Source organism: Dermochelys coriacea, chromosome 10 (genome assembly GCF_009764565.3).
Source record: "Dermochelys coriacea isolate rDerCor1 chromosome 10, rDerCor1.pri.v4, whole genome shotgun sequence".
Classification (NCBI taxonomy): Eukaryota; Metazoa; Chordata; order Testudines; family Dermochelyidae; genus Dermochelys; species Dermochelys coriacea.
Window position 1 is genome coordinate 44,176,734 of NC_050077.1, and position 24,161 is coordinate 44,200,894.

General features: G+C 41.7%; 1 protein-coding gene across 32 annotated transcripts in view; it reads left to right on the forward strand.

Moving 5' to 3' along the window:
- The window catches only part of MYO9A (myosin IXA), a 471,574-nt gene that overhangs the window by 99,746 nt on the left and 347,667 nt on the right, over positions 1-24,161 (forward strand). The window lies entirely within an intron of this gene.

Genomic DNA, 24,161 nt, shown 5'->3' on the forward strand with positions numbered 1-24,161 from the left:
GATGCAACTATTTTTTGATGTGTAATAAAACAAATAGTCCTGATTTTATATTGCCAGTCTGGGGGTATCTGCTAAATGATAATAGTAAGCAAGACTATAACATTATTAACAATAATACAGTTTAGGTGTGTGTCTTCTTAAAGACAATACAATTTTAACTTCCTTGAAAAAAATTCAGTGAACAGTTATTTTATGAATTTATTAATAACGTGCTTTTTCACTTTGGCATGCTTTAGCAATGCTATAAAATGGTGAATTTTATTTTATAAAACACCTTAGTGATCCCAAAACAATTTCTTTGAATTAACAGCCTTAACTACTAGAAAATTTAAAAATGGAGTTTACTGCACCTAGTGCATTGGTATTGTTGCTTTCAAAATACTGTCAGTGTTTACAGTTAACTTTATTGGGGTTTTTTGATACAAAAAAAAGCTAATTTGTACTAAGATTTTGACAAGCTTTAGGTTAGAAACTTTGCTCCTCCTTTCCCATGTGTCAGAAAAAATAATGTATACTAGAAAATCTGCACGTGTAGTCGGTTGCCAGATGAGAATGTGTGTAAAGAAAAAAGTTAGGTGAGCTGGACAAGTAGTTCTTCAGGTGTGTGCACGACCATAGATGGAAATTCGTCCCTAAGGTCTGGTCTGCACTACAGAGTTAGGTTGACATAAGGCAGCTTACATTGACCTAACTATGGAAGTGTCTACGCTTAAATTTCACTCCCATTGATGTAACTGTCTGTGACATTACCCAAGGTACAATCTGGACAACTGTGACCCCTTCAATTCTCCAGCTTGGGGTACCTCTTACACTGCTTTGCAGTGAGAGCTACCACTCCTGGTCTGCTCTCTCACAACCTCCAGCATATAAATCACTCCCAGCTATATTGTATGAGTGCTATAGCCACCCACCCATGAATTACATTGCAGGCAACACCAGCAATTTCCAGTCCCAGACTTTCCCCTAGAAATGTTCGTCTTGTACTGCCCAGCACCCTCCTGGACAACACAAGCTCATATAAACTCTGTCATTTCATGAATAGAAAATATGTACAAATCTTGTTACCCCAAATGAAGTTTCCCAAACATTCAATCCAAACGCACATTGGTTTAGATAAAATAATAAAACAAGTTTAACAACTATGGAAAAATAGATTTTAAGTGGTTCAAGTAACGAGCTATAAAAGTCAGAATTGCTTACGAAGAAATAAAAGGTAAAACGCAACTAATATCTAACTTAATGAGCTAAGTGCATTCTAGGAAAGGTTTCTCTCACCACATACTTATAGCAATCTGGATACCTTTCAGCCAGGACCCCTCCCCAAGTTCATTGTTGATTTCCTTATCCTTCAGGTGTTGCTGATGCCATGGAGGGAGAGAGGTAATCTGGGGAATCAGTTCCTTATTTATAGTTCTGTTTTTCTTTGAAAATCATCTCCAGCTGAAGTTCAAGAGACAGAACGTTTGTGGAGCCTAGAATCTCCAACTGTTTCTTTGACAAAATGTAAATTTCTTGCTCACGCTTTTTCCTGCCAAAGAATGGCCACTTAACCAGGTGATAGTCCATTAGATTTTGTTAACACCTGACTGAGGCATCAGTTTGCCTTTTGTCTCTGAGGAAATGGTTTGTGTGTGCTTTCCTAAACTTGGAGCATGCCTCAGTAAAGTCATACAGTAGAATCTTAACTTTGCATACAAAGTTGCCACACACATCTTACCAGGACAGTAATGATCAGCAAATTATGAGTTTTCAAATGATACCTTACAAGGCAAATTTTGTACAACATCCATTATAATTTTGCAAAAAGGGTGAACATGAGGATACAGACTGTCACACTTCCTCACTACAGTGACTTTATAACTCCATCTCTACAAGTGGTGTAGAGTCAAGGTCAATGTAGTTAGGTCAATGCAGTCTCAGTGTAGATACTGCATTGCTTACATGAACTTTTACTAGCTTTCAGGAGTGATCCAACTATGCCCCACACTAACAGTACAATCGATACAAGTGCTCCTGGTGAGGTTGAAACTGCTGACACAAGGAGCACAAAGTGTAGACATGCACATTACTGTGGCGGCTGTATGCCAATGTAAATTAGGTTGACTTAATTTTGTAGCGTACACATGGCTGAAGCGATATCCATTGGAGCATGAGCGCCCTCTCCAGTCTTGTGCTTCTGCACAGTGCTGTCAAGGGAGGAGCCAGCCTGGAACCCCTTAGTTCCTTCTTACTCCTGTGATCTGTAGTCAGAGTCTGGGTAGGTCTGGATAGGTTATATCCCCAGGTCATGGATCTCATTCCTCCCTGGGACTTGAATCTTGTGCTGGCAGTGTTGATGAGTTCTTTTTCTGAGCCAATAGCTACCTCCCTTACTGCACCTGTTTATCCAAGTAGCATTTTTGGTAGCTATTACATCCATGAAAAGGGTAGAGGAGTAACAGGCATTTGTAGCTGACCATCCTGACATGATTTTTTTTCCTAAGGAAAATCCTTAATATCCACATCCTATATTCTTGTCTAAAGTAGTACTGGAATTCCAACTCAAGAAAGCCATATACTTACTGATATTCTTTTTTAAGCCCCATTCTCATAATAAGGAGAGACTCTCCATAAGTTGGATGTTCGATGGGTTTTGGCCTTATACTTGGATAGAAGTAGGCAGTTTAGATAATCATCCCAGCTGTGCATTTCAGTTGTCAATGGGATGAAAGGCCTTCCATTCTCGATGTAGGGCATTTGTCCTGGATTTTATTCTGCACACATCTATGCTATGACATTGCCAAGAAACCACCTCTGACTGGGTTATAGCACATGCTACAAGATGTCAAGTAGCTTCTGCATCTTTTTTGGCCCATGTGTCTACCACAGACATTTGTAGAGCTGCAACTTAGTCATTGGAGCATACCTTTTCCACTCCTCATGCTATGTTTCAGCATTCCAGAGATGATGCAAAGCTTGGACATATTGTTCTACAGCCACTGTTCAGGTAGATTTAGAAACCCAACTCCTGTTTTAACTGCTTGAGGATCACTTGAAGTGGAATGGATGTGTGCAGCCACTTGAAGAAAAAAAGGTTACTAATCTGTTCTGTAACTTTTCTTGGAGATGTTTTGCACATGTCCATTCCATGACCCACCCCTCCTTTCCTTCTATATCAGAGGTTGTCCTGTAAGAAGAAACTGAGGAGGGTCCAAGGTGGCTCCACGATTTATACCATTGTGTAGCAGCACGAATGTGCTGCTGTGACAGGTATCACTCTAGGGAAAAATCTCTAATTCTGGTGCGCAGTGCATGCACACACCTGAAGTGGAATGGACATGTGCAACACATCTTGAAGAATTATTTCTACAGGGCATATTAGTAACTGTTTTTTCCCCCCACAGAAATTGAACTGAGAACATGGAATACAATTGTTCACTTTTCAAAAAGTGTCCTGATGCTTTTTTGTCGTATCTAATTTTAAAAACAGCCTTCCTTACAAACTTGAATTTTGTTTCTGTGATAGGAGGGTAAAAACCTTCTGGACCCAAAAGGGGGCCCGCATCCCAGTTTTCGTCATAAAGGGAAGAGATAACATCTCCCTGGGAGTTGGGAAGCTAGGACTCAGAAGTGTTCCTTCAGGAGCTCAAGAGAAGGCAGGATACTATACCCAAGTTTTCAAATATGTTCGTTTGCTAGGAAGAGTGTGCTACTTCTGGGTGGAAAAAACTGGCTTCAAGTCTTTGAAAGAGTACTTCAAAATGTATTCTGTTTGCTTTTGTGAACTGTTTTGAATGTGTATCCAGATTGCTGTTTTATCTGTCATAGTGTTTTGTACTGCCTCCAATGACAGTGCAAGATTGGCCATAATGAAGTGACTAGTGGATTTCATGGCGTTCTTGTCTCTTCTCCTTTTTCAGTTTATAATAAGCTCTGCTTGGAGTAAGGTTTTTCCTTAAGAGGGAAAAAATGGGGGTGACTATGTTGTGAATTTAGTTCTAGTTTTTTTAAGTTAAGGAGATTTCGTAGTGTTTCCCAAAGGCTATTCTAGATTCCTCCCCTCCCCCCTTTGGAAACTTGTTCTGTAGCTGGATCCCTTCATCTGAGAATGCTTGGTTCCTGATTGTCATGGACTTCAGATTGAGTTTTGTGATCTGTCTCTTCCCTGAATAGAGCAACTGTTTTGGTGTTTCATAGGAGATATTTACCAATGTAGCTGGGACCTGTTCTATTATTGACTTCAAGAATTAGGATCAAGGCAATAAGATGGAAGCAAAGGAGGACTAGGAGTCTGAGGGACTGGAGCACCAGCTTTATGTGCTCATAGCTGCCTAAATAATGGAGGAGAAGAACAGCTGCATTTTCGAGTAGCTGGTGTCTTTGCTTTATTTTCATATTCAGCTTCAGATTCTTAGTATTGGAGTAATCTGATCTGGAGGTGAAAAATTCATGCATCGCTTTGGACGGGTCTTCATCTGGGAAGAAGGGGCAAAGTTTCCAACTAACTGGACTTGAAGGAAGACATCTCACTGATGTGGGGGTCTTTATGCAGATGCAAGCTTCACAGAAAAATGAATGAGAATAAATAACCAGGAGTTTTCACAAATTGTTGTTTATTCTAAAGTGTTTGCTGCTGCTTATGGGAAGGATTGTGGAATTGGGCTCTCCGTGAAGTCCAGTACATATTGTCACATTTACCAAGCTAACTGCACCTTTGGCTCCCTCCTGATCTCTTCAAGTACACCCTGTTCAGCCTCAAGCTGTCATCTCTTTTGAGGTGGAATCACACAATTCTCCCACTCTCAGATCAGGCCCTGGGCTGCCAGGCCCCTGTGTTCAACTGAGAGTAACTTAGTAGGCCTGACTTATCTTCAAGTGTCTGAAGTTCTGTTCCCACTGGGAACAATGTCAGTGGTGACCAGACAAACTTCTTAAAGGAAAGTATGAGCCAAGGCATTTTAAGAGAAACCAGATGATAAAACAATAAACCAGTCTGTATACATACCTGCCTCTCCCTATGGCTTACTATCCCCTGGGGAAGGCCCAACTTCTTCAGACTCCCTCCTTCCAGAATCTGTTTCTATGTGCTGTTCTCCTGGACAGCTTCTGAAAATTGACCCTCTCCCTTCCCCCCCTTCCGACTTTTAACTGTTTAAACTTTTAATCAATTAATTCCCATCCTGACAAAACAGCTTTGGGCTGGAGCCTGGAAGTATTCCACTGCCCTGTAATTGGCCTCCAGTGCTTGTTGGGAAGGTTTGTTTATCCATAGCTATTAGTTTTCCGCATAACACCCTTATTAAGCAAGATCAATTCATTTTTACAGGAAAGTCTTATAAACCAATATGCAATAACTTCACCTCACTGACCAGGTTGCACACACTGTTCATAAAATGATTACATCTCAATATTCTTAGATTATTACAAAGTAGCTCCATGTCAGTCACACGTAGGATTAATTCTGAGATGTTAGGGTGCCTAGTTTTGAAGTTACTGATCTTATACGATTACTCTGTTCCTATTGGACTCTGTAAACTTCACCAGACCTCTAGTGGACTTCATAAAGTTTATCAGATCCTATGTATGCTTTATATTGTCTGTCACATCTTGTAGGGACAAAGCTTCACTTATGGTTCATAGAATATCGGGGTTGGAAGGGACCTCAGAGGTCAGTCCAACCCCCTGCTCAAAGCAAGACCAATCCCCAATCGTTCAAGCCATGCAGGAGCAGAGGTTTAGGTGATCCTGCGAGCTTGGTAGGAGAGACTGACTGTGGGAGAGGTAGCTACTGGGATAGGTTGTCTCTAAAATTCCATTTTTGCAGAGTGTAGATGCAATGGAAGAGCACAGCTGCAGAATGCATGAGCATCATGGACTGAAAGTCCACTAATGCAGTGCTCTTAAATCTTGCAGGAGTAGAGTTTCTGGCCCCCACATAGTAACTATTTAATCTTTCAAATGTTTGGGTTTTTTTTCAAATATAACCTTTACTAAGGGTACATCTACAGTATGAAATTATTCTATTCGAATTTTTGGAAGATTTTATACATTCGGTCTTCTCTGACCCCACTAAAGTGCGTGAATTCGGCAGATTACGTCCACAGTACCAAGGCTAGCATCGAATGTTGGAGTGGTGCACTGTGAGTAGCTATCCCACAGTTCCCGCAGTCCCTGTTGCCCATTGGAATTCTGGGTTAAGCTCCCAGTGCATGATGGGGCAAAAACATTCTCGTGGATGTTTCTGGGTGTGTGTCAGAAAGCTATGGCAGACAATCGTTTTGTTCCTTTTTGGCATGCAGACGCCATTCTGCTTTCAGCAGACGGTGCAACGCTGCTCTCCTGCTACTATGAATCCACTTCTCCAACTCCACTCTGCTCGGCCATCGTGAACCGAGCAGCACAGCTTCCACCGCCAACTCTGCTCTCCTGCTATTGCCATGCTTCCGAGCTTCTCCATGTTGTCTGTCCTGGGCTCTTACCTCCGTGAAAGCCACAGAAGACAACCATTTTCAGCCGTTGTTCGGCTACCGTGAACCAAACAGCACAGCTTCCGCTGCTACTTTGCTCTCCTACATTTTGCGCCTTTTTTCCAGGTTTACCTGTGCAGGCGCCATAGCCATGGAGCCCGATCAGATCTCCACTGCAGTTTTGACCATTGTAAATACCTTGTGCGTTATCCCGCAGTATGTGCAGTACCTGCAAAACCAGGTGAGGAAGTGACAACAGTGCGATTACTATACTGATGAGGACATGGATGCAGACGACATGGCATGTGGCGATTGGGAGATCATGGTGCTGTTGGGCCAGGTTCATGCTATGGAACGCTGATTCTGGGCCCGGGAAACAAGCACAGACTGGTGGGACTGCATAGTGTTGCAGGTATGGGATGATTCCCAGTGGCCAAGAAACTTTTGTATGCGTAGAGCCACTTTCATGGAACTTCATGACTTGCTGTCCCCTGCCCTGAAGCGCAAAGACACCAAAATGAGAGCAGCCCTCACAGTTGAGAAGCAAGTGGCCATAGCCCTGTGGAAGCTTGCAGTGCCTGACAGCTACCGGTCAGTCGGGAATCAGTTTGAAGTGGGGAAATCTAATGTGGGGACTGCTGTGCTGCAAGTAGCCAATGCAATCATTGACCAGCTGCTATCAAGGGTAGTGACTTTGGGAAATGTGCAGACCATTGTGGATGGCTTTAATGCGCTGGGGTTCCCTAACTGTGGCGGGGCGATAGATGGAACGCATATCCCTATCTTGGCCCTGAAACACCGGGGCAGCCAGTACATAAACTGCAAGGGGTACTTTTCCATGGTGCTGCAAGCTCTGGTGGATCACAAGGGACGTTTCACCAACATCAACTTGGGATGGTCGGGAAAGGTGCATGACGCTCGCATTCTCAGGAACTCTGATCTGTTTGAACAGCTGCAGGAAGGAACTTACTTCCCAGACCAGAAAATTACTGTTGGGGATGTTGAAATGCCTATAGTTTCCTCAGGGACCCAGCCTACCCCTTAATGCCGTGGCTCATGAAGCCGTACACAGGCACCCTGGACAGTAGTAAGGAGCAGTTCAACTATAGGCTGAGCAAGTGCAGAATAGTGGTAGAATGTGCGTTTGGACGTTTGAAAGTGCGCTGGTGCAGTTTACTGACTGTTAGATCTCAGCACAACCAATATTCCAACTGTAATTGCTGCATGTTGTGTGCTCCACAGTATCTGTGAGAGTAAGGGGGAGATGTTTATGGCAGGTGGGAGGTTGAGGCAACTCGCCTGGCGGCCAGTTTCACACAGCAGGACAACAGGGTGATTAGAAGAGCGCAGCAGGGCGTGCTGCACGTCAGAGAAGCTTTGAAAGCCAGTTTCATGGCTGGCCAGGGTACGGTGTGAGAGTTGTTAGCTTCTCTTAAAGTTTGTCTGCCTGTCTCTCTCTCTGTCTATAATAAAGTCACAATTGTTTAAAAACTGTTCTTATTTGTTGCACAAAACATTGAGAGAAATCAGAAGTTAGATGGGGGAGGGGAGGTATTGGGCTAGAGGGGTGGAGGAGGAGGGAAGGGCAAGTCCAGAAATCAAATAAAAATTTAGGATATGCCAGCTTTCTGCTGCTTGTGCAATCTTCTGGGGTTGACTGTGTCGGTCCTTGTAGCCTCCCCCCGCCTCCCCACGTTCTTGGGCGTTTGGGTGAGGAGGCTATGGAACTTGGGGAGGAGGGAGGGCGGTTATTCAGGGGCTGCAGCGGCAGTCTGTGGTCTTGCTGCTTTTCCCGCATTAGATTCACCATACAGCGGAGCATGTCAGTTTGCTCCCCCATGAGCCTGATCATAGCATCCTGCCTGCTCTCGTTGTGCATGTCCCTCCTCTCTTCATATTCATGTAACGCTTTACGCAACTCCGCAATTGTTTGCCTCCACACATTCAACTGGGCCCCATCAGTGCGGGAGGACTGCATGAGCTCGGCAAACATGTTGTCCCGAGTTTGTTTTTTCCACCTTCTAATCTGGACCAGCCTCTGGGATGGAGTAGATAGGGGCCGCATTGAAACATTTGCACCTGCTACAGGAGGAGAAAAAGGGGAGGGTAGTATTTTAAAAGATACATTTTAGAGAACAAAGGGGATACTGTTTCTCAGTAAAACAGGCAATTCATAGTATACAGCACATGTTCTTTCTGTACAAGGTCTCATTTTGCTTCTTACAATGAAGTGCCTGCCACTTTGGTGTGAGTAAGCCATCACATGCGGCCAGGCAACAGAATTCAGCTTGCAGGCAGCGGCGAGGCAACAGAATTCAGCTTGCAGGCAGCCTGGGATGATAGCTTCACACAACATCATTCTCCCCACCTCTCCTCCCCCTCCCCCCACGGGGCTCCAGTGAGGCTCTGAGCAGGGATGAGCCCTTTAAGCTAAATGCGAACAGCCAAGTGTGGCTGGGTTTCTCCCCACCATGTGGCTCCGATCAAGCTCTCACTCACCAGAAGTGCCTTCTCCAGGGTCATGGTCCAGGAGCATGCTTTGGGAGTAGGGGGAGGCTATTGGTGCCAGTGTTAAGAATAGTTCCTGGCTGGGGGGAAAACAGATTCCCCACTTGCTGCCTGTGCACTGTCGTCGTCCTCCTCCTCCTCCTCCAAAAACTCATCCTCCTCGCTCTGTGCTACTCCCCCCTTGCAGGTGTCCACGAACAGTGGTGGGGTAGTGATGTCATCACCCTCTGTAATTGCATGCAGCTCACAGTAGAAGCAGCATGTATGGGACTGTGACCCAGAGCGCCTGTTCGCTTCCCTGGCTTTTTGGTATGCCTGCCTGAGCTCCTTGATTTTTGTACGACACTGTTCTGTGTCCCTGGAGTAGCCTCTTTCCATCATGGCCCTGGAGACTTTAGCGGATGTATTTGCGTTCCTTTTTTTGGAGTGTAGTTCTGCCATAACAGATTCGTCTCCCCAACATGCAATGAGATCCAGTTCCTCTCGTTCGGATCATGCTGGAGCTCATCTGTGAATCCGGACTGCGTGGTCTCTTGAGATGGTGGACTCTGCATGGTCGCCTGTGATGGTGAACTGTGCTGATGATCACCTGTGCTGATGGTGACCAAACAGGAAATTCAAAAGTTCCCTGGGCTTTTACTGCCTACCTGGCTAGTGCATCAGAGTTCAGAGTGCTGTCCAGAGTGGTCACAAGGGAGCATTCTGGGATAGCTCCCGGAGGCCAATATCGTCAAATTGCGTCCACAGTACCTGTAACCCAGAACTGCGATCTCGATTTTAGTGCTACTCCACTTGCTGAAGTGGAGTACAGAAATCGGAGTAAAGAGCCCTTTAAATAAATAATTTAAAAAAAACCGGTTTGGTCATGTGGACGGAACCAGTTTTATTTTGAGGTAACTCGGCTAATTCCAAAATAACCACGTACCATAGACGAGGCCTTAGAATTTCCCGGTTTTAAGAGTTGGCTGTTTTTAAAATTATTTTAATTCTAGCTTAATCACATTTTGTGTGTGGGGTATAAATGTTAGAATCCACCTCCCAAGTGTGTGTGTGCACTCTCTTTCTCTCTCTCTAATATAAAACCTATCAAAATACGTACAACAGAACCAAGATGCAAACTGTGTCCATATTACCCAACTTAAAACATATACAAGGATTTACAAAGCTCACGCAAGCACATGTTAGCCATATTTTAGAAAAATAGAGAGAAATGCTTTCCAATAAATTCCAGACCCTTAAAGCTCTTTATTTACAGGGGTTATGGTGGGATCTCAGGATCTAGCTTCTCAGATCTACCCTCTTTGCTGTTAGTGTCTCCATAAACAAACTATCTAAGGAAATTATTACTATAGAAACTGAAGAATTTGTCATCTGTTTTCATGCTGCTTCACTCTAGGGTCTCTTCCATATGTTGGGATTAAAAATAGAGTTGCCAGGTGTCCGGTTTTCAACCAGAACACCCGGTCGAAAAGGGACCCTGGTGGTTCCAGTCAGCACCGCTGACCAGGCTGTTAAAAGTCCGGTTGGTGCGAGGCTGGCAGGCTCCCCTCACGGCCCCTGGGAAGTGGTTGGCATGTCCCTTTGGCTCCTATGTGTAGGGGCAGCCACAGGGGCTTTGCCTGCTGCCCCTGCCACAAGCGCTGGCTCTGCAGCTCCCATTGGCCAGGAGCTGTGGCCAATGGGAGCTGCGGGGGCAGTGCCTGTGGACAGGGGCAGTGCACAACGCCTCCTGGCTGTCCCTTCCCCTAGGAGCTGGAGGGACATGCTGGCCACTTCCTAGGAGCCCCCTGAAGTAAGCCACCTGGAGCCTGTATCCCTCACCCCCTACTGGACCCCAACCCCCTGCCCCAGCCCTGAGCTCCTTCCCCTACCCAAACTCCCTCTCGCAGCCTGCACCTCCTCCCACACCCCGAGCCCCCTCTTGCATCCTGGCCTACACCCCCAGCTGGACCCCTCACCCCATTCTGCACCCTGAACCCCTGATTTTGGCCCCATCCTGGAGCCCACACCCACAGCCCAGCGCCCATACCCTCTCCCACACCCCAACTCCCTGCCTCAGCCTGGAGCCCCCTGCTGCACCCCATACCCCTGGGAGCCCCTACCCACAGCCACAGCGCCCTGCGCGCCGTCCCTGCCCCTCCCCCCGTGTACACTCCGAACCCCTCATCGCCAGCCTGGAGCTCACTCCTGAATCCCAAGCCCCTCATCCCCAACCCCACCCCAGAGCCTGCACCCCCTCCTGTACCCCCCACCCTAGAGCTCCCTCCTGCATCCTGAACCCCTCATTTCTGGCCTCACCCTGGAGCCAACACCCCAGCCCAGAGCCTCTACCCCCTCCCATACTCCAACCCCCTTGTCTCAGCCTAGAGCCCCCTCTCACACTCCAAACCCCTTGGCCCCAGCCTATAGCCCCCTCCTGCACTCCAAACCCTTCATCCCACACTCTGCACCCCCAGTCGGAGCCCTTACCCCCTCTGTCACTCCAACCCCCTGCTCCAGTCCAGATTCCTCTCCCACATCCTGAACCCCTCATTTCTGGCTGCACCCCCAGCTGGAGCCTGCACCCCAACCTCCTGCCCCAGCCTAGAGAAGATGTGCGAGTGAGGGTGGGGGAGAGCGCGTGATGAGGGAGGGAGAATGGAGTGAGCATGGGCGGGGCCTTGGGGCAGCGGGCAGGCGTAAGGGTGTTCAATTTTCTGCCATTAGAAAGTTGGCAACCCTAAAAGTACAGGGGAGAGGGCATGGTGTTCTGTCCAATCTCACCTCACTGGATTTGCTGGTCTCTCGAACTATTTCATGTGAGGCATGATTTCACAGAATCATGTACTCCCCTGCCCCCCCAGCAGCAGCTTTTGGCAGGAGTGTGTATTCCATGTTTTGGTAGCCCTGTGGCTGTGCATGCACTTTTCTAACTGCCTTTAGATCTCTCTCCCATAGTGTAGTTACTCCAGAATTTCTTCTGGCCACCAATCCAATTCATAATCACAAAAACAAACCGTACTAAATTTAAGAAGTGCACACTCTGTTTCTCTCGTTCATTCTTGGAATTTGTGGGGCAAGATCATCAGCTGGAGTTAATTTATTGTAGTTGGGGTTAAACTGATATCCATTTAGGATCTGATCTTTGTTTGTTTCCCTGTATTTTTACCAGTTTACATTTTTGTTATTTTTACTTTTGGCCTAGTCTTTCTCATTCATTTTTCTGTGAAGCTTGCTTCCTCACTTATGCATTTCTCTCCCCTATTCCTTCTTTTGTTCCCATCTTTCCCTCTTATCCTTTACTGCTAAACACTCAAGTCCTGAATCATGATCACGCTCCCCTTCACCAAAAGGCAAGGGATGGAAGGTTTGCTGGTCACAATTTGCTTTGGAGTTCAACCTTGTCCCTTTAGTCAGCCATAGGAGATACCAGACTGTGATGTATTTCTTTTGTTTCAACTTTTGCATTAGGGGAATGTTGCTGGATTTGCTCCACACTAGACCACTAGGACACTCATTCTTTCTGTATTTATATCTTCCTTTCCATCCTCTCACCTCTCTGCAAAGTCCCTCAAATAGCAGTGAAAAATTGAGCTATCTATTTGCAAGTGATGCATTCGCATTGATGCCAGCATGGGTCGAGTGAAAGTGCAGAATACTAAGATTTTATGCAGTTTCATAAGACTCCTGTGCAGGGATGGCTCCAGGCACCAGCAAAGGAAGCAGGTGCCTGGGCCGGCCAATAGAAAGGGGCAGCATGTTTGGGTCTTCAGTGGCAAGTCCTTCATTCCCTCTCTTCCTTTTTGGCGGCACTTCGGCGGCGGCTCAATCAGGTTTTTCTTTTTTTTCTTCTTCGCCGCTTGGAGCCGGCCCTGCTCCTGTGACACCTTTATAATGCATTTTGTGCAACAGCACACAGCAACCATCTCCATGAGATTCCCCCTCAGGGATAAGTCTGCTGCTAACCTTACAGTCCACCTACCTTATCTTGGAGGGAAGTTTTGATGCAAATATCCAAAGGACTGGTACTCTTCTCCCAAAGTCCACAAGAAGGCAGAAAATGTAGCTGGCAGGAGGCTTGGGCATCAGCAGGATTAGGGGAGAAGAACCTCCATAGCCTTCCTACTAATCCCTAGGTCCCATGTAGGGGATTGGAGTGAGTGAAGAACCCTTCCTTGCTTCCCCTGTTGTCTCCTACTGCTTTCTGGGCCTCATGTAAGTTTTCCTAGTGAGTAAGGGTTCCCTTTCTTCACCCCCAACACCTTTCTCTCCCCTCTAGCCTAAGAAGGCTCCTCAGCTCCCTGACATCCATCAGCCTCTACCCCTTGTGAGCCTTAGGCTTGTCAGAGCCTCGCAAACTCCAGCCACTTCAAGCTTTTCAAGCTTTAGGAAGCTCAGCTTAGTGCCCCTTGTGAACTTACAAGCTTTGTGGCCTTCCCCAGTCTCATGCGTTTTAAATTCCGTCTTAGCTTCCCCTCACTTAAATAGTGTTATGGGTTAGGTTAAATCTCATCAAAACTGGTGGGTTTAACAGCTGCCCATTATCGATAAAAGGAAGAAACAAGCTTCTTTATGAAACCAAATAGTTGAAACAAAGGTACATGTGGGCAGAGGGGTTTGGCTGGCTATTGTTTTGTGAAGGCGAGTGGGTGAGTGTTGTCTGTTTCTTTCTATCCATGAAAGAAGTGAGAGATCAGAAAGCTAAGGGCACAGCCTGAATAAGAAATGGGAATGTGGCCCTGAGAATAGCCTGAAGAGAACTTTTGAGTCTGAGTGCTGGCTGAAAGAGGCTTGGAACTGTGAGCAATTAGACCATCTTCTCTTTGATGTTCCAAAATTGGCTCCTGGAACTCTAAAGAGCCAAAAAAGGGTTATTTGTCTCAGAAACTCCTAAGTGTTGGGAAGTGGGGCAGCCATTAGACTTCTAAGGGGCACTGGGAGTTCTCCATTCTGTAAGACTTCAGTAAGTCTCCCTGATATTTCTCCAGCCATCTTTTCTCTCTTATGATTTTCAGGAACCAGGGTTCCTTCCTGTGGAGCTCACCAGGTCCACAGGGTGGGGAGAAACTTTACAGTTTGGATGTGGAATTCTCAGTTTCCCAATTTTTCATTATTAATTCATTTAGAGATTGAGAGTTGGCGGACACATCCTGGTATTTTTCACGTACACCAGCATAGGGACATTGTCATGCTGTACACAGCTGTAGAAGTCATGTCCACTTTACTCAATCTGCTATATAGACTTATGCTTAGAAGGATTAGATTTTTATCAGTAAATGTTGATTTCATTGTACACACACAAACTGAAAAATATTTACATCGATAATCAAAATTTACAGATAGGCAAAGTAAGAAAAATGCTGCTTGAACTTATTAGAGTTTAAGGATATTTATTTTGTATGTTTTGTCATGTGATATTGACAATTTGTGTTTTAAAGCTTATAAAGCTGTAACTTTTTGAGTCTCAACATCTACTGTCATAATTATTGCCTGACTTCCCTATAATTTTACGCACGTGTGAAACTATAAATAGATGCAAATAAAAAAGCTTAAAAATAAACATTGATATCTGTCAAAATTGTATAAAAAATTCTACAAAGACAATCTAGAGGAATGGGATATGAGAAACTTTTTCATTTTTTTGTAACAGAGGCGAATGTGAGTAAATGTATTAGACTTCATTATGTTGCTGCTAAATTGTTTTCTTTTATTTATTCCTGTTTGTATCTCACTATATTGCTCTCTCTCAGCCAGTAACCAATACCTCTTTTTAAAAAGGAAAAACCATGATTTTCTCCTCTTAAGAGTTGTCCCAAAGCTCCCCACAAAGATACCATGTGTGCATATATTTGGAGGAGCCCTCCTCCCCCAAGCTGCCCCCCAGACAAGAGGATTTGGAGGGGTCATATGTGTGGAATTCTTAGGGGTTTGCTTCAGGTCTTCTGACTCTCCATAATGTCCTCAATGTTTTGGCCTTGTTAGGAAGCCCTGTAATGGCAGCAGCCCATTTTCAGACAGCCAGTCTATGATGTTTACTTACTAAAACATAAAATTTGAATCCAGATAAATTTAAAATACAGGCAGAAAGGTTCAGTGGTGGTAGCTGATGGAGGCTGTTGCTCCTGCCAGTCAGAGCTGATATGAAGACCTAAATTTGCATACTGATATACAAAAAATTAGTCACCATGATTCTTGTCACAGTTCAGGACAACTGCACCTGTACCTCCTCTCAGTGGTCCAGCAAGGAAGGGTACCCACTCTCAGGCATCCAGTTCCTCAGCATTTGCCTTTTTTGAGTGGAGATCCATGTCTCTCCCCCTTCTGAACAGGGTACAGTAGAACCTCAGGTTTCAGAGTGGCAGCCATGTTAGTCTGTATCAGCCAAAAGAACGAGGAGTACTAGTGGCACCTTAGAGACTAACAAATTTATTTGAGCATAAGCTTTTGTGGGCTAAAACCTACTTCATTGGATGCATGCAGTGGAAGATGTGTGTGTATATATACACAAAGAACCTCTGTTCCAAACACCTTGGGAATGGAGGTTGTTCATAGCTCTGAAATGTTTTTACTATGAACAAAGCATAATGATTGTTCTTACAACTGAACATTGGCTTAATACAACTTTGAAACTTTACTATACAATGCATCCGATGAAGTGAGCTGTAGCTCACAAAAGCTTATGCTCTGATAAATTTGTTAGTCTCTAAGGTGCCACAAATACTCCTTTTCTTTATACAGCTTTTAACAATCTTAATTTAAATGAAAAAAGCACAGAAACATATTTCCTTACCTTGTCATATCCTTTTTTTAAATCTCCCCTTTATTTTTAGTAGTTTAACACAGTACTGTACTATGTTTACTTTTTTTTTTGTCTGCTGCTGCCTGAATGCGTACTTCCAGTTCCAAAAGAGATGTGCGGTTGACTGATCAGTTTGTAACTTTGGTGTTCGTAACTCTGAGGTTCTATTGTGTTTCCAGGCTGCACAGTTCTCTGCATTAACTGCATTATTCCCAGCAGATTGCCAGGGTGGATAAAAATCAATTATTTAATAAATAAATAAATTAGATTTTTTAAATTTTAATTGTTTTTTTTATAAAATGCTTTTTGAGGGGAAAAAACCTATCTAAAGATAGTTTTAATTAAGATACATTATAGCTCAAAGATATCTCATCATGAAACAGGGATTATAAATTCTAATTCTATAGTTCGAGACAATGTATTCATGTAATGTTTTGGAAATGAGTTCCAACTGTTCATGGATTAGGGACCCAGTTTTATAGGGTTCTAGGGGCTTCTGTATAGATTATTTAGGTTTATCTTTCTATCTACCCAATGGGACTCCGTGCTCAGTGTAGAAGATACCATCAGAGATGCTTAGTTTTGCAGTTCTCAAACCATGGATTTGTGTCTCCAGAGATAACATGCTTGTTAACAGCAATTTTTTTTAAAATAAATCAATATATAGAGGTGATAAATAACAGACCTCCACCCTATTGTCCCTCTGCACATTTGTGTACACAGAGTCAATCCCTTACCCCTCTCTTAAAAGTGAAAAGTTTCAAAAAGTTCAATGAATAGAAGATTGTTGGGAGTGGAATAGATCTGGACAAGGAGAAGAAGTCTGGAGATAAATGTGAGAAGGGAGGGACAGGCAGTAGAAACGAAAGTGAAACTGTTTGAGCAGCATATTCCAGAAGTCTTCAGGTTTTTCTGAGTATAGCCTTCATTGATTTGAGCTCTCCCATACCATTCTTTTACTAGAAGGGAAAACCTATAATGGCAGCAGGCTGCAAAAGTGACCCAGTTTGGGAATAAGAACCATTCAAGAAATATACGTTTGCTGATGATGTTTTAAAGAAAGTGACATCAGGGAACTGGTAGAAGTCACTTAAGCACTTGGATTCAGAGACTGTTGAAGTGATGATCTCACTTTTAACAACAGTAGCTTCTTCTGCCAGAGTAGAAAGAATATTTTCTTCCTTTGGACTAATTCATCCCAAATTGAGAGATTGTCTGGGACCTGAAAAAGCAGGAAAGCTTGTTTTTCTTTTCCAGATTATGAACAAACAGGAAAATGAAGGTGAAGACGACTGAGTTAGCTGCAGAAGCCAGTATTTTAAATTTCTCATTTTGACCTGGCTGACTTAATCAATTTAATTTTTTTTAAATATTTCATTTAACTATTTTAGTTAAAAACAGAAACAAACCTGATTTTAAAAAACTTGAATGTTTAATTCAATTAAAAAATTCATATGCTTGTTTTGTTAAAATATTATGTTTGCTGTTGAAGAAAAAAATTCAGAATACATAACATTGTTTTAGTTAAATAAAACAATTTAAATGTCTGTCTGGTGGTGATCTCCTCCTAATACAGCATGGCAGAAAAATCTTCTAAATATTAATGATTAGCCTGTTGAAATGGAGATAGTTCACCTCCCCATGACTTCATAAATATCTGCTTCAATTATCTTTGGTAAATGAAATAACCAAACAATCATTCATTTTCTGATGTAGCTGTAAAACTAATCTGAAAAATTTTCAAAATAAATCACTTAAAATGTATAGTGTGTACCTTCTAAAAATGAAACCTACATCTACCTCTGTATTGTGAAGAATATATATTAAGGTTATAACAACGAACAAAAATGCACTTTTATGTAGAAATCCATGATTAAATCAAGTCTTCCTGACTAGCGATTTCAACGTTTTATAGTAGCTGCAATACTTCACTATTTCCCAGTTGACACCTACTTAGGCAATCTTACAACCAGCTACAACAATACTGGAATGATCTGTCTGCAGATTCAGAAAGAATCACTTCAGCAGTGTATATTTACTTCACATTTGGAAGTTATTGTTAAAACCATAAGGACTGGAAATTGTTAAATTTTCCCAAGAAATTTTCCTACTCATTACTGGCAAGTGGATTTGTCATGCTCTTTGAAGAAATGCAAAAGGAACACTGAAGAGAGATTTTATTTGAACGCTCAAGACAACTGTCATAGTAATTAGGGCATTGTTGCCTGTCTTTTTACAATAAGTTGAACTGGAAGGACTGCTTTAGATTTCAGAAGGTAGGGAATCTGATGGCTCTTGTGCATAAGAGGAAACAAAGTTTCACTGTTTGTATTTTTTATAGTAGGTGCTGCCCAGTGCTTTAAAGTTAAATGACGAGCTGCTGATTTGGGGCTAAGGGTCAATTAACTGGAATAATTAGACATGTACGGGGCTTTCAATACATAAGTGACATAAACAATGTGAAGTTTTCATTTTAAGCTAAATATACATACCTTTTTATAGAAAAAGTCAGCCATCTGTAGCACTTTGTTGAAGCCATCTGGGATGGTGAACATCCACATCCCCATCCAAGTATTTCCAGGTAGGGTGTAATTCTCCTGCTAAATTCCATTGTGTTAACTCTTTTGATGCTTAGACCAATTGACAGAATGCCCTTTTCTGTTGGCAGATTAATAATGTTATAACTTTCCTTTTGGAATATAAAGTTCAAATAAAAGCCACTTGTTCTCACAGAACATACATACTTGTGTACTTCCATGTATGTTTGAACAATACCACTTGGCAATAAACTTTAGGAATGCTAGCTATATTTAAAATATGCTGTATGAGCATTTAAACTATAGGTGGACTTGGACCTTCCCTTCAGGAGCTAACCTAATCTGCTTCTAAACTTTTGGCTCAGGATCCAAATCTTGAGCACATCTCTGGTATTTTAGTGTCCCATTATTGAAACAATTTTTACTGTGCTCTTTTGAGATTGAATTTTGGGATTTCTAAATATGAAATCTCAGTGGGAAATTTGTTTATCATTGAGGAAATCATTGCTGCTGATACCATGTGCATTTGAAATCAGTTGCTACCTTCACAAATTTGTGTGTAATATACACACCCATGCTGATATATTATGAGTGTGTGTGTGTTTTATACTTAAACCCCAAGATGTCTTAGATGTTTTCCAATCTTGGCTCATCAGCATATTTGTGTGAAAATTGGAAGCATCAACTTTTTAATTTGCCTGCTCTTTTTGCCTGTTTTACTCATCCTAGAAGTGATGGTGATTTTAAAAAGACTAGATTTTAATGTTGTTGAATGATTCAAGCAGGCTCGCTGGAAAGCAGAAGAGTGCATTATCACACAAAGGGACATAATTTTTCAAGATGGATTTTCTTTCTAATTTTGGACACAGAATCAGGTGTGGCCATGGGCTGAGTTTTACTTCCCCTGTTCTGAAAAGCCACCAAATTGTGTTCTTGCCGCCAGGGTGCAAAAGGACACTTTCCAGGCCATAAGAGCATAGAAGTTGCCATAATATCTCAGACCAGTGGTCCATTTAGTCTAAGTTTGTCTCCAACAGTGTCTAGTACTAGATTCTTTATAGGAAGATGCAAGAATCCAGGTGATGGGCAGTTGTGAAATAATCTGCCCATTGGGAAACTTGCTTCCTAACCCTTACCAATTAGCAGTTGACTTATTCCCTGAGGCATATCGGTTTATATCTTAAACTTGCTCAGTCTTTCTTTTTTTATCTAATGTAGCTGAGAGAACTTATCTGAGTAGAAAGAAAAGGAGTACTTGTGGCACCTTAGAGACTAACAAATTTATTAGAGCATAAGCTTTCGTGAGCTACAGCTCACTTCATCGGATGCATTTGGTGGACAAATGCATCCGATGAAGTGAGCTGTAGCTCACGAAAGCTTATGCTCTAATAAATTTTAGTCTCTAAGGTGCCACAAGTACTCCTTTTCTTTTTGCAAATACAGACTAACATGGCTGCTACTCTGAAACCTATCTGAGTAGAGATGCCTCAGAAACTTTGTCCCCTGTGTTAGTGCTGTATAAAAGTCTAATTAACTTTAAAATACATTAAAATGATTTTCCCCCTGAAAATCTTATTTTTAAATTTAAATAGACTTTAAAATGTTGGATTTCAATTGCTTTGTGATTTGTGGTATTGCCAGTAATTTAGTTTGCAGATCAAAACCTGATTGAAAGTCTGGGAATACTTTACATAGGAAAAGTCAATGCAATAGAACTGTTTATCCAATTTGCTTCTAATATAAAAGAGTTAATTAAATTTGCTTAGTAAAATACGTTAAGCACTGTTACGCTTTAACTGAGGCAGTCTGTTCTGTATATAAACATAGTTATACAAAATAAGAGGAGCAGTTTCATGTTATAAACTCAGTAAAACATATCTATTCTGGGTAAATTAAATGATCAATATATTTTTTCTTAAAAAAGAAGCAGGTTACACTCAAAGAGAATAAGGGAATAGGATTCTGTGTACCTGAGGAAAGATGATGCACATTTAACAATTGAATTGGTGCAGTGCTCTGGATCCCTTTACACAGAAAAATGGAGGGATTTTCCACACCCCTGAGTGATGTAATTATGCAGACATAAGTTTGTAGTGTAGTCCAAGCCAGTGTTCCCAATCTTCCACTTGTATGTTGTATCTCTTTGCTGATATTGTCTAATTAGATTGTAAACATTCTGGGGCAGAGTTTGTCTGTTACTGGGTGTTTCTGCAATTGTGTGGAATGGGGTCCTGATTTGAGCTGCAGTCTTTTGGTTGTACTATAATGCAATTAAGTAGGAGGTTCACTGCATTATTATGTGTTCAGAATGTCTGTGTTGCGTTCGTTCCCTCAAGGTTCTCAGAATGCTGTGATTCTGTAGCTTGTCTATATTAATTTATTTCAAGTCAGTGTCAGACTACATGCCAAAATATTAAGAAATGTTTTTGTTACTCCTAGCTTTAAAATCTTACTTTGCAAGTTCGTAAGTGTACTTGGTATCTCCCCAGAATATTAGCAAATGATAAAATCAATCTGGAGTCTGAGACATTTTTTTGCATTGTAATAAACACGAATAAGACCATTAAATTTTTGGCAGTCCTAATAAACATTCCATTACACTGCTTTTAAATTCCAGTTTCTTATAACATCTGAATGTGAGAAATTGTTGTCTATGCTTCTGACCCAAGACTATTTTATGTGGAAAAAAAATACAAAAAGTTTGAAAAATAGATTTACCAGTAGCTGATACTTTTTTCCACTGTAAAACATAAGCAACCATCATATTTCCATTGTGGAAAGGCTGACTGAAGGCCCACCCTTATTTCTTGACAACGCTACTCCCAGTAAGAAAGGATACGGGGCTAACGAAGTGAAATGAAGAACTTTCGCTTTTAACTTAGTATTTGGGTTCTCCTCCATAGTTGAATACCTGGCCTCTTGTTTGAGCTTTTTTTTTTCATTCTCCCCCTTCCTCCCCACACTCCTGTGTCTCAGACTTCTCTTGTTCACCTCTGCCCGTACCTCCTTTTTTTGTTGTTGTCATTGTTATCCATCACCAGATCTCTGACCATCTCTTTTCTTTCCATGCCCCACATCCCCCAGTATTTTGGATATATGCATCAATTGCCTCATGTCTGCAACTTCACTCAAATATATGTTTAACATTGCTGGAATATTGTTATATATACTAGTAAGTCAACAGGTGATCCCACTATTTATGTAGAGAATTATTTTGGAGGTTTTAAGTTTCCTGGACCGTTGAAGTCAACATTGCTGTATCATTTTTTTTTCCAAAAATTTGTCTATTTTGGTGAGAATGAACATCTAGGTTGACAAGAAATTCTATTTAAATTATTGTGCAAGTATAGCAGCTCTCGGTTGTTGACTTTAAATGTGCCTACACCCTCAGGGTTTTTCCAGTGCTCTATGAAATAAAGGTTGATTCTTAAGTGGTTCATAATATAAAGCTAAAGTCCTATACTGAATGTTCATAATGCTGTCTGCAGCTTGGAAATGCTAAATGGTTACAGAAGCAAGAGATGTACCTTCTCTCTCTCTCTCCTTCCCCTATCCCCCCGGACTCATCAAACTCTATAAACATACATGTTTCGTTGATGGTCAAGTCTGTGTCCAAACCCTTCTTATGAGGGTGATGCAAGGGAAGATTTGCACTCCACACTGCGATGTAGCTTGCCAATGCAACGGGAGTGACAGTGCAAATGGTGTCCTTTTTTACATTTATTTGGTGTATTTTGCTGCCTCCTACTATATCATGATCTTGTCTTTATTTTCTATTTAATATCTCTTCTCTCCCTCCCATTTTTTTCCTTTTGGTTTGTTCTTTCTCTCTCCATGTTCTTTCATGATGATTCTTTAATCTTTTCAGTCACATCCTCCTCACCTTCATAATTTTTTCTATATTCAGTTCCTTCCAATTTTAACCTTATCTGTTTTTTCTCATTCTTTTTGTAACTTTTCCTCTCTCAATATCTTGCTCCACTTTCTCCACTGACATATGTGTCGGCACATCTGTCTCTAACTCCAGTTACAAATTCACATGCAACCACCACTCATAGTCTGTCCATACAGATTATAGTGTATAGTTCTCTCCATCAGAATTTTAATCTCACAAGCTACTTTGGAATTGTTTAGGTATAGTGCTATTTCCCTACCTTTGCAGCATAAACTGACCTTCTTGCATAGTTTATAGCTAGGTATTGGAGCATCCTGTTGATTTTTGTCATTCATTCTTCCATTTTTATATCTATTATATCAAGGTACTCTTCCCTTGCTAAGCATTTTGGTTCACCTGTTTTTGCCTTTAAGCTTCTTGCATTGATATATATTGTCTGAAGCCAAAGATGACACCTTGTCAGAAAAAAGGAGCTATGCTTTTATTTATTTTTTTATCCACACCAGTTACACAGGGATCAAATAGGATGAAAATTAGGGTTGTCAAGCAATTAAAAAAATTAATCATGATTAATCATGCAATTAATCATGCTGTTAAACAATAATAGAATGCCATTTATTTAAATAGTTTTGGATGTTTTCTACATTTTCAAATATATTGATTTCAATTACAAAACAGAAGACAAAATGTACAGTGCTCACTTTATATTTTTGATTACAAATATTTGCACTGTAAAAAAACAAAGTATTTTTCAATTCCCCCATTATAAGTACTGTAGTGCAATCTCTTTATCATGAAAGTTGAACTTACAAATGTAGAATTATGTACCAAAAAACCTGCATTAAAAAACAAAACAATGTAAAACTTTAGAGCCTACAAGTCCCCTCAGTCCTACTTCTTGTTCAGCCAATCACTCAGACAAACAAGTTTACATTTGCAGGAGATAATTATTTCCACTTCTTGTTTATGTCGTTGCCTGAAAGGGAGAACAGGCGTTCACATTGCGCTGTCATAGCCGGTGTCGCAAAGTATTTGTGTCAGATGCACTAAATATTCATATGTCCCCTCATGCTTCAGCCACCATTTCAGAGGACGTGTCCAATGACTGGTCAATAACGATTCAAAACAGTGCGGCCCAATGTATGTTCATTTTCGTCATCTGAGTCGGATGCCACCAGCCGAAGACTGATTTTCTTTTTTCGTGGTTCAAATTCTGTAGTTTCTGTATCGGAGTGTTGCTCTTTTAAGACTTCTGAAAGCTACAAACCTCATCCCTCTCGGATTTTGGAAGGCAGTTCAGATTCTTACAGCACTCGACCCAAGGTATATCTATCCTTAGAAATCTCACATTGGTACTTTCTTTGTGTTTTGTCAAATTTGCAGTGAAAGCATTCTTAAAATGAACAACATGTGCTGGGTCATCATCCGAGAATGCCATAACATGAAATATATGGCAAAATGCTGGTAAAACAGAGCAGGAGGCATGCAATTCTCGTACAAGTTCAGTCACAAATTCAATTGACACTTATTTTTTAATGAGCGTCATCAGCATGGAAGCATGTCCTCTGGAATGTGGCTGAAGCATGAAGGGGCATACGGATATTTAGCATATCTGGCATGTAAATATCTTGCAATGGCTACAAAAGTGCCATGCGAACGCCTGTTCTCACTTTCAGGTGACACTGTAAATAAGAAGTGGTCAGCATTATCTCCTGCAAATGTAAACAAACTTGTTTGTCTTAGTGGTTGGCTGAACAAGAAGTAGGACTAAGTGGATTTGTAGGTGCTAAAGTTTTACACTGTTTTGTTTCTGAGTGCAGTTATGTAATCAAAAAAAAAAATCTAGATTTGTAAATTGCACTTTAACAATAGAGATTGCGCTACCGTATTTGTATGAGGTGAATTGAAAAATACTATTTCTTTTGTTAATCATTTTTACAGTGCAAGTATTTGTAATAAAAAATAATCAAAAATAATAAAGTGAGCACTGTACACTT